The sequence below is a fragment of the Heptranchias perlo genome, chromosome 15, assembly GCF_035084215.1.
Source record: "Heptranchias perlo isolate sHepPer1 chromosome 15, sHepPer1.hap1, whole genome shotgun sequence".
Lineage (NCBI taxonomy): Eukaryota > Metazoa > Chordata > Chondrichthyes > Hexanchiformes > Hexanchidae > Heptranchias > Heptranchias perlo.
In genome coordinates this window covers 46017608-46035133 of record NC_090339.1, presented here as the reverse complement: position 1 = coordinate 46035133, position 17526 = coordinate 46017608, and the positions used below count along the sequence as shown (strand labels likewise).

Genomic DNA, 17526 nt, shown 5'->3' with positions numbered 1-17526 from the left:
CCCTTGCTCACCCCCTATCCTCCACCCTCCGTAAACTTGAGCTCATCTAAAACTCTGCTGTCCATATACTAACCCATACCAAGTTCTGCTTGCCTATCACCCCTGTGCTTGCTGATCTACATTGCTTCCTGGGCCATCAATATCTCATATTTAAAATTCTCATCCTCATGTTCAAATTCACACATGGCTTTGCCCCTCCATATCTCTGTGACCTCATCCAGCCTTACAGCCCTCCGAGAACCTCGCGTTCCTTCAACTCTGGCCTCTTGGCATTCCCCATTCCCTTCGCCCCACCTTTAGCTGTCTAGGCTGTAAGCTCTGAAATTCCCTCCCTAAACCTCTCCACCTCCTTTAAGACCCTCATGAAAACTCACCCCTTTGACCAAGCTTTTAGTGAGCTCTTCCAATACCCCTTCTTTAGCTCAGTATCGATTTTGGTTTGATTACACTTCTGTGAAACAGTTTGGAATGTTTTCCTCTGTTACAGGTGCGTTATAAATAAAAGTTGTTGTTACAATATCACTATGTATTAAATAATAAAATTTCATATAAGCTCTTACAATACCAGTTTTCCCTTAACATTTAAATTTAAAAATACTTAATCTAGATCATTTTTTCCACTATAAAGTATTTTTAAATTAAATGTTAAGGGAAAACTAGTATTGTAAGATATATATATATATATATATATACACACACACTATATATATATATACACACACACAATTCCTACATAAGATTTCTAGTTTTATTTAGTAGCTTTACATTTCTATTTTATTTCTTACATCTTAACAATTTGTTTGATGTACTTTTGCATTGAACATTTTTGATACTAAAATTCATTTTACTTAATTCCTTTACTTACATTAGTATACTGTATTTGTTTTCATTGTGCTCCGTTTGAACCGGTTGTTTATTTGAAGGATTCCTAGTTGTGTTTATTTGGAGGATTCCCAGGAGTTGTCTCTCTTACACAAAAAACAATTAAAAAAAAATAAAACTTTGTATTTACACGACAACACACACAACTTCTCCTTACTTTAGGCCTCAGCCGAAAGGCAACAGCTCACCTTCCGCGTGCCCGCGACACAGCGTCAATGATAACTGCCGATACCCGGAACTGATCAATTCAACCGCAGCTCTCCGGTGGGACGAGCTTACGAAGCGGAATCCAGTCCACGCATGCGTAGTAACATCGTACGTGTTAAAGAGGGTACGTGGCGCAGGAGGGAGGGGCGTGTTGTGTTGGCGGGCTCTTCACAAAAAGGGTAAAGTCATTGGCTTAGGGCACGAGTACCATTGAATGGAGTATTATACTGGGGAGATAGGGAGAGAGATCAATCAATCAGTGATGTGGCCTTTCTGATATCACCCGAAGGAGACACTGGGTTGTGCCAGAGTCATAAAGCAAACAAAAGTGCCACTCTAATAAAGAACTAAACCATAAAACAAAGGAAACTTATAAAATTAAAGAAAAATTTTACACTTAATGTTCACTATGCCCTCCAGTCCCTGCAGAATCAATGGTGTGGGATTGTTGCTTTTTATATATGTTATATTTGATGCCTCTGAACAATGACAAGTTTATAAATGAACACTCGAAGCTTTAGAAATAAGATGCCGGAACTGGAGACTGTTCAGGGCACTTGGTAACAATGATTTGGTGGGAATCTGAAATATGGCTTAATCCAGAGGATGGAAATGAATATAACATTCAGGGATACAGAGTGTTTAGAAAAGATAGAATGGACACATAAGGAGGTGGTGTAGCTTTATATGGCAGAGACACTTGGGAGGTAAAAGAAGTTGGGGGTTGGAAACTTACAAAATGAACTACTTTGGGTAAACATCTGTCATGCTCAAAATCAAAGCTAACACTGGAGGTATGCTATAGAGCATAAGAAAATCAACAACACAACTTGGAAGAGGATGGTGTGATCAGTCGTATCAAAGGCTACAGAGAGGTTGAGGAGGACGAGAAGGAGAAGAGATAATGCACCTTGGTCACAGCTACAGAGGATATCATTTGTTTCTTTGGTTAGAGACATTTGGTGCTGTGGCAGGGGCACAAAACTGATTGGAGAGATTTAAATGGAGAGTAGCGGGAAAGATGGGTATGGATTTGAGAGATGACAACACTTTCAAGGACTTTGGAGAGGAAAGGGAGATTGGAGATGAAGTGATAATTTGCAAGGATGGGGTGATAATGACAGTTTTGAAAGGGAGGGGATAGTACCTGAAGAGAGGGAATTGATTGCAATGTCAGCGAGCATGGGAGCCAGAAAGGAAAAATAGGTGGTTAGTGGTGTAGTGGGAAGGGAAGAGGAAGTGGACTCATGGACAATATGAGCTTGAAGAGGGCATGGGAGAGAAACTGGAGAGAGATGTGAATTCAGGGGGAACTTGAGGGAGCGGTTTGGCTTGGTGGGCAAGGGGAAAGGAGAGAAGCAGCAGAGACAGCTGAATGGACGGTCTCAACCTTAGTGACAAAAAAGTCCATGAGCTTCTCGCACTTGCTGGAGCTGAGGGTTGTGGCTGATCTGGTTAGTTGGAATTTTCAATTCCCCAAATAGATTTTTGGGTGGAAGGGTTAATTTGTGTAATGTATAAGCACAAATACAAGCAACTCTTTTAGATTCACAGAACAGTGCTCTCTATATCCCCTCCCATAATTTTTGATTTGGTAATTAAGCTGTTGAGCATGGCACAAATGTGGACATAAAAGTACAGACCAAAAAACAGACCTGTTTTGTACAGACCTGCTGCCAAGATCAATCCTATCTGTCACTATGTCAATGATCCTACCCATTCTGTTCAGAGTGACCCATGAATACAACACGTCCTTAGAATATAAAATAATAACAAGTGTAAAGTGCTGAATACACACGAGGCTGTATCTGATAATGGGATCAGCGAGCATTCACAAAGAATGCAGTAAATGTGAAGCAGCTTTCAAAAAGTCTAATCAGATACGAGGTTACATCTCAAGGGTACTTGATAAGTCTAAACAGGCTACTTTATCCTTGTATAGCTCACTGGGAAGGCTACATTTAGAACATTGTTGGCACCTCACCTTCAAAGGTATATTGACACATTGGAGGCAGTTCAAAGAAGAATGATTCCGGGACTTGGAGCTCAAACTTAAAAAAAAGACCTACAAAATTGAATTTGTTTTCAGTGGAGAAAAGTGGATTGAGGGAGATGTGATCCATTTCTTTAAAAGAATGAGAGACAATGATAATGCAGATGTAAGCAAGATATTGAATTAGAAATTACAAAATTAGCAAACTTCAACTAAGAAAAGGGGTTAGATTTTTTTTTCCAGACAGCATGAATGTGTAGAATAGGCTCCCACCAGTTAATGGTATGTTGAAAAACAAAGGCACTGGATAAATATGTTTAAGAACAATATTGAAGTTCGTAGGCATAAGCACAGATATGGATGATCAGATTTTCTGCAGAACATACTGGTTTCTGTGTTGGTGTGACAGTATGGGGTAAGCAACTAATAAGTGTTAAATGGACCCAATCTCGTCATGAGCCAACCAATTGCTTATTATGAAACCTGCAGGCCATGTATAAAAAGTTGTCTACGACTGCAACAAGAAACCTGCATAAGATAGACCGACTTCATAAGCCAGATCCAGACACAGGGCAATAGTTGGGTTACCCCTGGTTTAGATTGTAAGTTTGCATTAATATCCTGGAATTCAGTCAATTACTTTTGGTGTTTGGGAGAAATTTCACATAGTTTGAGTGGGTTGGGCAAAATCCACGACAGCACATATTTTGTAGGGTCTTTGAAGGAAATGGGCTTGATTGACTATTAATGAGCTTTTATTATACGGTGCTTTCTCGTATGGTGTTTTCTCAGTTCTTTATCATTGGGTGTCAAAAAAGACTTCCACTATCCGGGTATAAACATTAACCTATGGACAGAGTTCTCCTGAAACCCATCAATCCTAGGGTCAGCCAAATGGACAACACTGGTCTTTTCCAGTCCTGTACATTTGTATATTCCTATGTAACTTTCCCTGATCTTCATATAAAGAGTGATTAACATGTAGAATGGACTGCAAAGTAGGGTAGTAGAGGCAAAAATTGTGGAAGCATTTATGTTTTCATGGAGCTCTTTGAGCCAGTATGAATATCCACATGTTAGAGTTACAATACACATGCTAGTCCAGGTTTATTATTATCAGTGGGGTTATCAAAGTGTTCTGTCTGATTATTTTTGTATCTGAGGAGGGAGCATGATTTAAAGGTTCTTGTTACTGGTTTAGAATTTGCCTTTAGACATTATCGGTGGTATGTACAGTGGTCTGAGTATCTTCCATTTAGGGGAGTACTGCCCATTATCTAACTGTACAAAAGCATAATCCAGGGGTGTAAAAATATGATCCTATCGTGATCCAAACTGGACAGCATGTCTTTTGCAGCAGGTCCCCTCACCTGCACTTCTCCAGTCTTTTTGAAGGCAGACTAAAACAATTGATGGCGTGAGGCTAGATACAAATCATTAAGCTGCTTTATTTTATTCAAAGATAGCAAGTGAACATAGAATAACAACCAAATCAAATTCCACTTACTTAGCTCAATCTTACTTCTCTCCTCGTAAACATGTGAAGAAAATAATAAACCATGTGCCCTGTCCCCTTCATGGACCGATTTACTTGTTTTTAGCATAATCTTTTCTTCAGGCTACTTCAGACTTCAAAAAGTTATCTCTTGTATTTTAGCTTCCAGATTTGAGCCAAGAACTGTGTCTCACAGACCTGTCTTCAAAAATCTCCCTGCCCCTTTATCCGTTTTCTCTCTTTGGTAATTCTGGTTGCAAGAAGCAGAGAGGCTGTGTCCCTGACACCATCCCAGGAAAAAATTCACAGCAGGCCTGTTAGCCAAATCGACTACTTGCTCTCCCAGGAGTATATCCTCCAGACACCTCATGCAGTGCCCACATGAATAGAAGCCATGATGTGGAGATGCCGGTGATGGACTGGGGTTGACAAATGTAAGGAATCTTACAACACCAGGTTATAGTCCAACTGTTTTATTTGAAAATCACAAGCTTTCGGAGGCTTTCTCCTTCGTCAGGTGAGCGAGTGTAGGATTCCATGGAAGGTTACCGCATTTATAGTCAGAGAACAATACCTGGTGATTACAGATAATCTTTCCATCTGCCCGTTGACAAGGCAATCAAAGTGTTCAGACAGATTGATGTTACCTACAGGACCACCGAATATACAAACGGCCAGAACAAAAGACAGACAGAGAGAGAGAGAAAAACATCCGAAAGGAAGAAAAAGAGAGAATGACCTGTTGTATTAAAAACAGATAACTTTTTTTCACTGGTGGGGTTACGTGTAGCTTGACATGAACCCAAGATCCCGGTTGAGGCCGTCCTCATGGGTGCGGAACTTGGCTAAACATGTCATCGATGACGACGAACACCTCGCTAAGGCCATCCCCACAACTCCACTACTCAGACACTGCGACAACGGATGAACGGACACCGCGCAACAATCGCCAGACAGGAGGGTTCCCTCCCAGTCGGGGAACACTTCAGCAGTCAAGGACATTCAGCCACCGATCTTCGGGTAAGCGTTCTCCAAGGCGGCCTTCGAGACACACGACAACGCAAAATTGTCGAACAGAAATTGATAGCCAAGTTCTGCACCCATGAAGACGGCCTCAACCGGGATCTTGGGTTCATGTCAAGCTACACGTAACCACCAGTGAAAAAAAGTCATCTGTTTTTAATACAATGGGTCATTCTCTGTCTTTTTCTTCCTTTCGGATGTTTCTCTCTCTCTGTCTGTCTTTTGTTCTGGCCGTTTGTATATTCGGTGGTAGGTAACATCACTCTGTCTGAACACTTTGATTGCCTTGACAACGGGCAGTTGGAAAGATTATCTGTAATCACCAGGTATTGTTCTCTGACTATAAATGCGGTAACCTTCCATGGAATCCCACACTCGCTCACCTGACGAAGGAGAAAGCCTCTGAAAGCTTGTGATTTTCAAATAAAACAGTTGGACTATAACCTGGTGTTGTAAGATTCCTTACACATGAATAGAATCAGCTTTGCCACTCTGGGTGTGAATATTTGTTTGTCTACCTGAGACGAGACGACAAATTGCTTAATGCCCCTGGTCATCCTGGCTCGTCTGGCTTTAATACACATTCTCCAATACCTACTTTTTGTTTCCTTTCTTTAAAGCTGTGCAAATTCACTTTGTTTTAAAACATGGCCCCAAAACATAACTCAATCCCAAAATCCTTTATGTGAAGAAAAAAAGAACAAAAATCCCAAAATGCAAAAGTTCTGTAAAAGTGCAAACTGTTGTGTTATCTATTGCTACTGCTTATCTGATTTTTAAAACCTGTTCTCTTGTTTTTTAGCCTTAATGCTAATCTGATATCTTGTTCATTCTTCCACTATCTGTAGATGATTACGTGAAGGCTTGTGTCATATCCTAGTAAACTAAATACTGTAACAAGGGTTTCTGTTCTTTGAAAAAGATAACATAACAATACCAGAGGTTGTGTGTAAAATGACTTTTGGTTTGTAGGGAGCAAGGATTTACTCATGGGAGTGTACCTTCATGCTGCACATAAAAAAAATTTTAGGTGTAGCCTAAAAATGTGACACAGATTAGAGGCCACGTGCCTACCCATAGGAAGGATAAAATTAAGTAATTCTTTATTTTTAAAAAATGTGGCACAGATTTACTCAAGCAGAAATGTTCTTCACATCACATGTGCACTGTTCACTTTATCTAATCATTCCTATTAGCAAATACTGAGTGAAAAGGTGCATGAGCATATGTTCCTCGATTATTGGTTTACTGTAGTGAACCATCCAACATGACATGAGCTGTTAGCGAAAAATATTAAGACATTGGGTGAATGTGAACATTATAACACTGTTCCAAGTTTAGGCTCCTTCCTTAAGTATTCTGTCAGGTACAGCAGTGCTAGTCATTCCCTTAAGTGGTCTGAGGGTCTTTCATTTAGGGGTATGCTTGTAATGCCCAATATTTAACCATACAACAGCATAACCCAAGGTGTATCAATAGTATCTTCTTGTGATCTAAATTGGATATTCACATCTTTCGCGTGTGTGCTTCTTTAATCCTTTTGAAAGTGGACTAAGAAAACACTTGATAAGATAGTACCATACATGAGCTGCTTTATGTCACACCACATGAACGTAAAGTGGAACAGTTACGATTGGATGCACTTGTTTCAATTAGTACGACATGTCTTCACGTAATAATACAAATTAATGCTTCCCCATATCAGTGGGTTGCCTTACTTGACTTAAACAAAACAACTCCTTACTACCTTCCTGCATGCTACTTCTGAGCCTGCCCAAAGCTTACCCTCGCAGCATTCTGTTTGAACATCTGTGTTACTGTCTTTGTTTTATCACCCTCTGTTCACAGCCAGAAGAGATTTCCCAACACAATGGGTGTAACATATTTATTGATTGCTGAGGAGGCAAAGGAATTGCTTATTATCTACATTCTATGGGGAAATAGAATCAAAATCAATCTCATCATCATATTAACCACCGTTGTCTTTGTGCCCTTTTTTTTATCTTGTCTGTCCTATAGAAAAAGTAAAAAAAATCCCAAAATGTGACAAACACCTACGAACATAAAAAAAAGACCAAAAAAGGCCAATCAATGCACATCCCATCCCCTCGATGATATAACCTTTAGTAATGTTTTCTTCTGGAGGAAGACAAAAAATACAATGAAAACAAACCTGTGACCAATTTGGAAGAAAAAGTTAGAAATTTCTCTCCAATCCGTTCAGGTCATGATTGCCCAAGGCAAGTTCCAAGAGATGATCGTTGGCCATGATGCATCATTGGACAAACTTAAAAAAACACACGTACATCTGGTATGCCCCAAAGTCACTCAGGACCTGATCAAGTATCCTTTTAAAGGAATGTAGCTTAGTCATACTTATCCCATCCACTTTTCTAGAGGGCAACAACCCTCTAAGAGGAAAATACTTTCTGGCACCTTATTTTGGCTCTACACACCATTCCATGCTGGGAGGACAGATAGATAGCAAGGCTTTTGACAAGGTCCCACATGGCAGACTGATCAAAAAAGTACAAGCCCATGGGATCCAAGGGAAAGTGGCAAGTTGGATCCAAAATTGGCTCAGTGGCAGGAAGCAAAGGGTAATGGTCGACGGGTGTTTTTGTGACTGGAAAGCTGTTTCCAGTGGGGTTCCACAGAGCTCAGTACTAGGTCCCTTGCTTTTTGTGGTATATATTAATGATTTAGACTTAAATATAGGGGGCATGATTAAGAAGTTTGCAGATGATACAAAAATTGGCCGTGTGTTTGATAGTGAGGAGGAAAGCTGTAGACTGCAGGAAAATATCAATGGACTGGTTAGGTGGGCAGAAAGGTGGCAAAGGGAATTCAATTGGGAGAAGTGTGAGGTAATGAATTTGGGGAGGGCAAACAAGGCAAGGGAATACACAATAAATGGAAGGATACTGAGAGGTGTAGAGGAAGTGAAGGACCTTGGAGTGCATGTCCACAGATCCCTAAAGGAAGCAGGACAGGTAGATAAGGTGGTTAAAAAGGCAAATGAGATACTTTCTTTTATTAGCCGTGGTATAGAATATAAGAGCAGGGAGGTTATGCTAGAATTGTATAAAACACTAGTTAGGCCACAGCTTGAGTACTGCATACAGTTCTGGTTATCACATTACAGGAAGGATGTGATTGCACTAGAGAGGGTACAGAGGAGATTTACAAGGATGTTGCCAGGACTGGAGAATTTTAGCTATGAGAAAAGATTGGATAGGCTGGGGTTGTTTTCTTTGGAACAAAGGAGGCTGAGGGGAGATTTAATTGAGGTGTATAAAATTATGAGGGCCGAGATAGAGTGGATAGGAAGGACCTATTTCCCTTAGCAGAGAGGTCAATAACCAGGGGGCATAGATTTAAAGTGATTGGTAGAAGGATTAGAGGGCAGCTGACAAAAAGTTTTTTTCACCCAGAGGGTGGTGGCTGTCTGGAACTCACTGCCTGAAAAGGTGGTAGAGACAGAAACTCTCATCACATTTAAAAAGTACTTGGATATGTACTTGAGGTGCCATAACCTACAAGGCTATGGACCAAGAGCTGGAAAGTGGGATTAGGCTGGGTGGCTCATTTTCAGCCAGCACGGACATGATGGGTCGAATTTAGCAATCCTAGACTGCAAGGTAATGGTCACTGGTTGCAATTTTAAACATGCTTTCTACAGACTAGTGCATGGGACACTATCAATATTAATGCAAACGCTTCATGGCTGGGTCTCCATATAGGAGTAAACATCTTGCCTTGTGAACCTGGGTCTCTCAAGTTACCTGGATGCACCCCACAGCCAGATACATGACAAACAATTTGTGGCAGTCTGAAGATACATGATGTAAGTAGCTAGTCCCCATAGAGACCATTTTAGATTCTGTCAGCTTGATAAAATGCCCAGACACCATATATTTTTCTGTTTTGCCTTTTTCTTCTCTGGATGCTTTCTTTCATCTTGTAACTTGTTGAGATTTGGAGTAAAGAATGTATCACAAATATTTTCTATTAATAGTGTTTTCACATTTCTGTTTGAATATTTAATCTCTTTAGAATAGGAAAAAACCCCACAAAGAACTGAAGACTGGAAAACAACAACAGAAAAATAAGTAACATTGCCTGCATCCTATGTGGTGTAAAATCGATGACATCTTAGTCACCCAAGTCCATGTTATGTGTTCTTAGTTTGTTCTTCATTGTATTAATTTCAAAATGTTATCTTTGTCTTTAAATGCCTCCATTCTCTGCAATCTTCTCTAGGCCCTATATCCCAGCATGCGGCCTTCATTCTTCTATTTTGAATACCCCCTCCCCCCAACGTTGCCTGTGCTTCACTACCAGTAGCAGAGTTTTCAGCTATCATGTCGTTGCACTCTGGAACTCATAAACCTCTTCACTTTATTACCTCACCCCTGTCTTTCAAATGTTTCCTCAAATGTTACCTCTTCGGCTATGCTTTTGGGCACCTCCACTAACTTCTGGCTCTTGCTCTGTGTCCAATGCTCCTCTTGTAAAGCATCATGGGATGTTTTGTTATGTGAAAGCCTCTATATCAACGAACGGCTAGTTTTCCTCATAGCTGTGCAGAATTATCACAAACACCCAACAGGAGGAGATATAAAATATGATGTAGTAAAATCTAATCAAATGCTTTCATTTTTCCCCAATTTTCTCCTCTCCTTGTCTGATGACAGTGATTCATGCTGGAGTGTGTTTCCATGGGTTACTGGACACATAACAGTTCCTTCAGGAGAAAAGAACATTTCTTACACAGTGATTGAATCTAAATTCCTACTTCATTTTTACTGTAACCAGTGATCTTAAACAGAATTGTGTTTTCATTTCCATCCTCATCGCCAAAAACAAAGGCAGCTACATTTCTGCCTGTGTGATAAAATCATTCCTCTCTGGAACATGTAGATAACTATACACAGGGTGTGACGTGATTCCAACTTGATCTCAGCCCATTAATTTTTATGTTGGAAGTGTTCCCATGCCCAAGTACAAGAAGGTATCAGTGAGTTGATTGAGATTCTTTCGGTCACAGCCAAAAATTTGTTAGTGTTGAAAGGTAACGATTTAACCTCCTACTGAGTTGTTCTGGTTTCAAGTTGTCATGGAAATGAGGCTCACTGAAATAAATTGAGTCACATTATTAGAGGTTGTCCTGAACTATTTTACAGAGATTTGATCTCCTGTCCTTACCATCTTTTGAAATGTCTGATCACGCATGTTTTTTAAATTTAGATAGTTTCATGTCTATTGTAATGATTGAGGTCAACTGCTTATATTCCTAAAAAACTAATTTAAAAAATTAATTGTTTGGAGGATATTCGTTAACCAATGTCTTGAAGAAAAAAAACTGTTGAGTTCCATATAACACTGCTTTGAGAAAGTCGGGCCAGATGTCAAATGCATTCACAATCTGATTAGTCACAATCAAATTCCAAAGTTTGTTTTCTGGCATAATTTCCCCCCAACCCTGCCAACTCTCTCCTAAATTTACTAACTCATGCTGGAGTATCCTTCTATAAAGTGTGGTACTGAGCCAAGTGGACCAAGATGGTATTAGGTTCGATCCCCAGACTGTGCTGAGTTAACTGATCTTAGCCAGGGCACTGGTGGAGAAGGTACAAGTGGCCTCAGTATCACTGGGTTAGGAAGAAGGAAAGTAGACAGGTTTTTCATTCCGAATTACCACCTAATAACCCTTGCAGGTGTGTGATTGTTGAGGAGCACAGGACAGATCTCAACCAAAATGCTTCTTATAGTGGAATGATGTGAAATTATGTTAGTTTCTTAAATAACTGGGACTTTTCCACAGTAAACTAGGTTGATAGAGGAGAGGTGGGCTGCCTCTAAACGGGGAAGGATTACAAAGATTAGCTATTAATATAAAGGAGGAAATTGAGGTTTACCTAAACTAGAGATGGTGGGAGAGGGGAAAAGATTTTAATTATAGATAAGCAGCTGTAAGGTGGGCAAGAGGAAACAGAGAATAACAATTAGCAGGAAATAAACCCAGGCAAAGTTAGCAAATGCAAAGCAACTAAACAAATTGAGAAAAAAGTAGACTGAAATAAAAGCATTCAGAATAAAATGCTTAAGTTGGAAGCATATGAAGCAGCAGGATATTTATGGTGTCATTGTATTGTAAAAACATGGCTCACCACAGTAGTGGAGAGTGAGTATGCTGAGGTATAGGATGTTCAGGAAGGATAGAAAAAAGAGGGTAAATTTTGAGGAGAATTTTACCCCATTTTTAAAACCTATGATCCAGAGAGAAGGTGTGGGAAGGTGAGTAGAACCTCATCAGAGATATATAAGAGGCTAACTTGGTTAACCCCATAAATTAAAGGCTACGAGGAATCCAGAACTAATTTTGCCTCTCCTCGTTCTCCCTACTGACGTCAAAGGATTTCTGCATAGGACAAGGAATAAGAAAGTCTTGCATTTATATAGCGCCTTCACGTCCTCAGGATGTCCCAAAGCGCTTTACAGCCAATTTTTGAAGTGCAATCACTGTTGTAATGTAGGAAACGCAGCTGACAATTTGTGCACAGCAATGTCCCACGAACAGCAATGTGCTAATGACCATATGTTTTAGTGACATTGGTTGAAGGATAAATATTGGCCAGGACACTGGGGAGAACTGCCTTGCTCTTCTTCAAAATAGTGCCTTGGGATCTTTTACGTCCACCTGAGATGGCAGACAGGACCTTAATTTAGCATCTCATCTGAAAGACATCACCTCCAACTTTGCAGCACTCCTTCAGTATTGCACTGCAGTGTCAGCCTAGATTATGTACTCAAGCCTCTGGAGTGGGTCTTGAACCTGCAACCTTCTGACTCAGAGGCAAGTGTGCTCCCACTGAGCCATCATTGTAATCCATCAACTTTGTAATCCATCATTGTCAATGCTAATCAAGGAAGAAGGACAAAGCCCATCCAGGTAAATGTGCAACAACGTTCTATCAGTGGGCCTGCAGTAGGCGACAGACCTTGGCAACATTCAATCACAGAGAGCATTCTGTTGCAGAGGTCAGCTGAATCAGTGGCAATAAAATCCACACACCCATCAAAAAAGATTGTTACAGATTCCAGAATATCCAATGTAAAAAGGGTAACAAACACTGGACCATCCTAAGCAAGCTCCCAGTGTTGCTAATCAATAAAATAAACCCGGAATACTAATTTAAAGTTAGCCAGGAAAGTGAAACCAGAGAACAGAAATGAATGAGAATTTAAAACATAAAGATCAGGAAGTACTTCTTTACTCAAAGATTGATAAATGTTTGGAATAATCTGCCAGATAAAGTAGTGCAGGCAAAAAATGAGAATGTTTAAAATACATTTGGATGCTTTAATGGAAGATTTAGTGTGCCAAGATAATCTTCAATGGGCCAAAAGTATTTTATCAACCTTGACTTTTTCTTATGTTCTTACAAATGGCTGGAATCCATAAAATTATACCCCAGCTCGAGTCAACGCCTTCAGGAGAGAACATTGCAAGGAAAAAATTTATATTTGTAAATAAATTTTGGCACTTTTGGCTGAAGACACTTGCAAACACTTATGTCTTGTCTCTTGCACTTATGTGCTGGACTCCACAATTTTTGAGGATGGAGATGTTCATGGAGTCTCCTCCTCCTGTTAGTTACCTGGTTGACCACCAGCATTCTCGACTGGTTGTGGTAGCACTACAGTTTTGGAGCTTTGTTTTGAATCATTCGTTATGGAAACACTTATCTCTGTCCGTAGCCCGCAGGTTTCGCCTGTGTCGTAGCTTCACTAGGTTCGTACCACATTCTAAAGTGCCTACTTGACCTTCTACTGAGGTCATCACCACCATCATAGATAAGTGTCCAGCCAATTTGGTTCACTCCACATGATCATTCAGAAACAGCTGAGTGCACTGGACACAGCCAAGGCTATGAGTCCTGACAACATCCCAGCTGTAATTCTGGAGACCTGTGCACCAGAGCTAGCCGTTCCCCTAGCCAAGATTTTCCATTACGGCTATGACACTGGCATCTACCCGACAATGTGGAAGATTGCCCAGGTATGTTCTATTCATAAGAAAACATGATAAATATAACCCACACCAATTGCCTCCCTATCAGCCTCCTCACAGTCATCAACAAAGTGCTGCAAGGAGTTATCAAAGTGTTCAGTTCAGGTTCTGACAGAACCATTCAGCTCTAGACCTCATCATAACCTGATCCAGACATGGAAACAAGAACTGAATGTCAGAGGAGAGGTGACAGTAGTTGCCTTCGCTATCAAGGCAGCATTTGACTGAGTATGGCACCAAGGAACCCTATCAAACCTGAAGTCAATGGGGGTCAACAGGAAATCCCTCCAATGGCTGGAATCATGTCTGATGCAAAGGAAGATGGTTGTGGTGGTCAGAGGCCAATCATTATAGCCCCAGGACATCACTCTAGGAGTTCCTCCATCATAAGGTCAGGAATGGGGCTGTTCACTAATGATCCCAGCGTTCAGCTCCATTCATAATCCCTCTGATAATGAAGCAGCACTTGCCAGCCTAAAAACAGGACCTGGATAACATCCAGACTAGGGCTGACAAGTTGCAGGTAACATTCACAGACGTAAGTGCCAGGTAATAATCATCTCGAACATGAGAAAGCCAAACCACCTCGCCTTGACCATCAATGGCACCATCATTGCAAGTCCCCCACCATCAATATCTTCAGTGTCACCATTGACTAGCAACGGAACTGGATCAGCCATATCAAAACAGTGGCTACAAGAGCAGGGCAGAGGCTGGGTAGTCTGCAATATGTGTCTCAATGGAATGAAAATTGGGTTGGGTTTTATAAAGCCCAGTGATCCGCTCTTCCAGATTACTGCCCAGGCAGTGAAGACAAAAATCTACCCCTCAGTGTCAACACTAAGCTGCACTGGAGGTTATTTACACAAGCTATTGCATTCATCTCCACAAATGTATCACACCATTATTTTAATGTGACTCAAAGTGACCGAAGGCCTAAGTACTTCCCTGCTTGACTGGAATTTCTTCATTTTGCACAGAAAAATCAACTGGACTTCCGATACATCCTGAATTATTTAAGAGATATAGTTTGATGTTGCAATGGGTGGGGACAAAGGACTATAGGTTTTTCTGGAATGATGAGCTCAGATGGGTTGAAATGTCCCTCATCAACCCTAATAATCCTGTGACCTCATCTGCACATGTAAGTTGCTAGTTATCCTCTGGCTCCACCTCATGAGGGAATGTGTAACTACAAGATAGCAACATTGCATTTCATGCTGAACAGGAGCTGTGGCAATGTTCACTATCACGTAAGTAAAACTTTTATACTTGTGTGCTGTGTAACATTATGAAGTAAGTTGCCCTCCACTCAGCACAACATAGCTAAAATCAGCATCTCATAGTGTGGGGAATACACATCCTTTCACTCACTCTGTGATAGGGAGCTGTATGAGACAGACCTTTGGCAAACAAAACCATCTTTCTCCATTCTTGCCTGCCTCTATTTGCAACTGCTATCTTATGACAGATTCTCCCCCTGTGTAGGTGGTGGTCTCAATGTACCTCAACAACAGCCTCCAGGTTGGTTATCCATCCAGCATTACTTGACAGGAGCCACATCTGTGCCACAGTGTGAGTGGTGATAATACTTTTCCACTCCCCGTGAAAAGGAATGTTCTGTAACAGCTATGAATTCAGATCTAAAGATATGGAAGAGATGGGAACTGGCATTAAAAGCAAAACTAGCTCTAATTAGAATTTTAAACTGTTGGGCCCCGATCAATGTTCTCCGCAGCCTTCAACATTTCATCGATGACGACGAGCACCTCGCTAAGGCCATCCCCACACCTCCACTACTCGCCTTCAAACAGCCACCCAACCTCAAACAGACCATCGTTCGCAGCAAATTACCCAGCTTTCAGGAGAACAGCGTCCACGACACCACACAACCCTGCCACGGCAACCTCTGCAAGACATGCCAGATCATCGACACAGATACCACCATCACACGAGAGGACACCACCCACCAGGTACATGGTTCATACTCCTGTGACTCGGCCAAAGTTGTCTACCTCATACGTTGCAGGAAAGGATGCCCCGGAGCATGGTACATTGGCGAGACCATGCAGACACTGCGACAACAGATGAACGGACACCGTGCAACAATCGCCAGACAGGAGGGTTCCCTCCCAGTCGGGGAACACTTCAGCAGTCAAGGACATTCAGCCACCGATCTTCGGGTAAGCGTTCTCCAAGGCGGCCTTCGCAACACGTGACAACGCAAAATCGTCGAGCAGAAATTGATAGCCAAGTTCCGCACCCATGAGGACGGCTTCAACTGGGATCTTGGGTTCATGTCACACTACACGTAACCCCGCCAGCGAATAAAAGTTATCTGTTTTTAATACAACGGGTCATTCTCTGTCTTTCTCTTCCTTTCGGATGTTTCTCTCTCTCTCTCTCTGTCTTTTGTTCTGGCCGTTTGTATATTCGGTGGTCCTGTAGGTAACATCTCTCTGTCTGAACACTTTGATTGCCTTGACAACGGGCAGTTGGAAAGATTATCTGTAATCACCGGGTATTGTTCTCTGACTATAAATGCCGTAACGTTCAAGGAATCCCACATTTCACCTGACGAAGGAGAAAGCCTCCGAAAGCTTGTGATTTTCAAATAAAACAGTTGGACTATAACCTGGTGTTGTAAGATTCCTTACATGTATCTCTGCACTCCTAGGTCACTGTTGCTTGAGTTTTAATTCCATACTGAACTCCACTCCCATGACACCTTTTTCTCGTATCCTCTTGAAGGCATTTGCACTCTCACTGAATACAATTGTATACTCATTCTCTCCACTATGACATCCAAGTAGCTAATCATGTGAGCCTTGACAACGAGTGTCAGCACACTATTTGACCATGGGAGTGGGGGGGGGGATTAGTCAAGCCCATTGCTGCCGTCATAGTGTCCACACACATGCGGCAATATCTGCAGTAGTGAACAGGAGTCAGAAACTTGACTGATTTTTGCCTTGTCTAACACTGCAACCTATTAAGGCACTCCACTTGAGCAATTCTCCATTGGTGAACTTAAACAGTGATTTGCTGGCAGGCAATTTTACCTTCGAAGGCATCACAGTCGAGCCCAATCCTGTTCTTACCCCATATAAAAAAATAATTGGATAGCAATTAGGAACAGACAGTCTGGTTGATTTTTCCCCTCAGAGACCAGTTGGAGCAGCCCAAGGATGCTTTTCCTAAGATTTTCCTTTAAAAACTACATTCAAAGCCCTCAGTGGCTCAATTCTTAAATGAATTGCTTATTCTTTTATCTCTCTCTGTTTTGGAGCTATATTGGACTCACCTTTTTTGTCTTTCAAGTGCAGTATTTGTATATTGTCCCTCCATTTGAAATAATCTTCAATGAGCCATGGTCATATTTACACAGCATGCTGTTTTGTCACTTAGACCAATGCCAGCTCAGTACTGTAAGCAGAAGCTGGACTTAGAGGTAGCAAGCCAAGAATACATTCCAGGATATTTGGAAAGGATGGAGATAGTTGGAAGTAGAAAAACAGATAGGTTGATGGTTTGTTGAAAAGAGGATGGTAACAGAGGGACAAAATGATGTCAGCAAGCTTGGGTCTTTGAGAGTAAACAATGTATGGCTCAGCCCCAAGCCTTAAGACTGGAAATTAGCTAGATAATCCCATTATCCGCATTATAGAAAATATTTCGGCACTCACCTTTGTCTATGGATTAGTATGTGATGCCATATCTGACTCTCTTTAGTGTTGTGTCCTACTTTGAAACAACCCAACGAACAAATTAAGTAACTATTCTGCAAACAGCCTAAGAAAACTGCGGTATTAATTTCAAGAACATGTATTTGTTTTGTGTTGTGCCTAA

General features: G+C 41.1%; 1 protein-coding gene across 1 annotated transcript in view; it reads right to left on the bottom strand.

Annotated features, from left to right (window-relative positions):
- LOC137333057 (copper-transporting ATPase 1-like) overlaps nt 1-1110 on the bottom strand; it is a 73752-nt gene extending 72642 nt beyond the window's left edge. The window contains exon 1 of the mRNA XM_067997152.1: nt 866-1110. The gene's annotated coding sequence lies outside the window, so the exon portion shown is untranslated. The remainder of the gene's footprint in view (nt 1-865) is intronic.
- Between the last annotated feature and the right edge of the window lie 16416 nt (nt 1111-17526).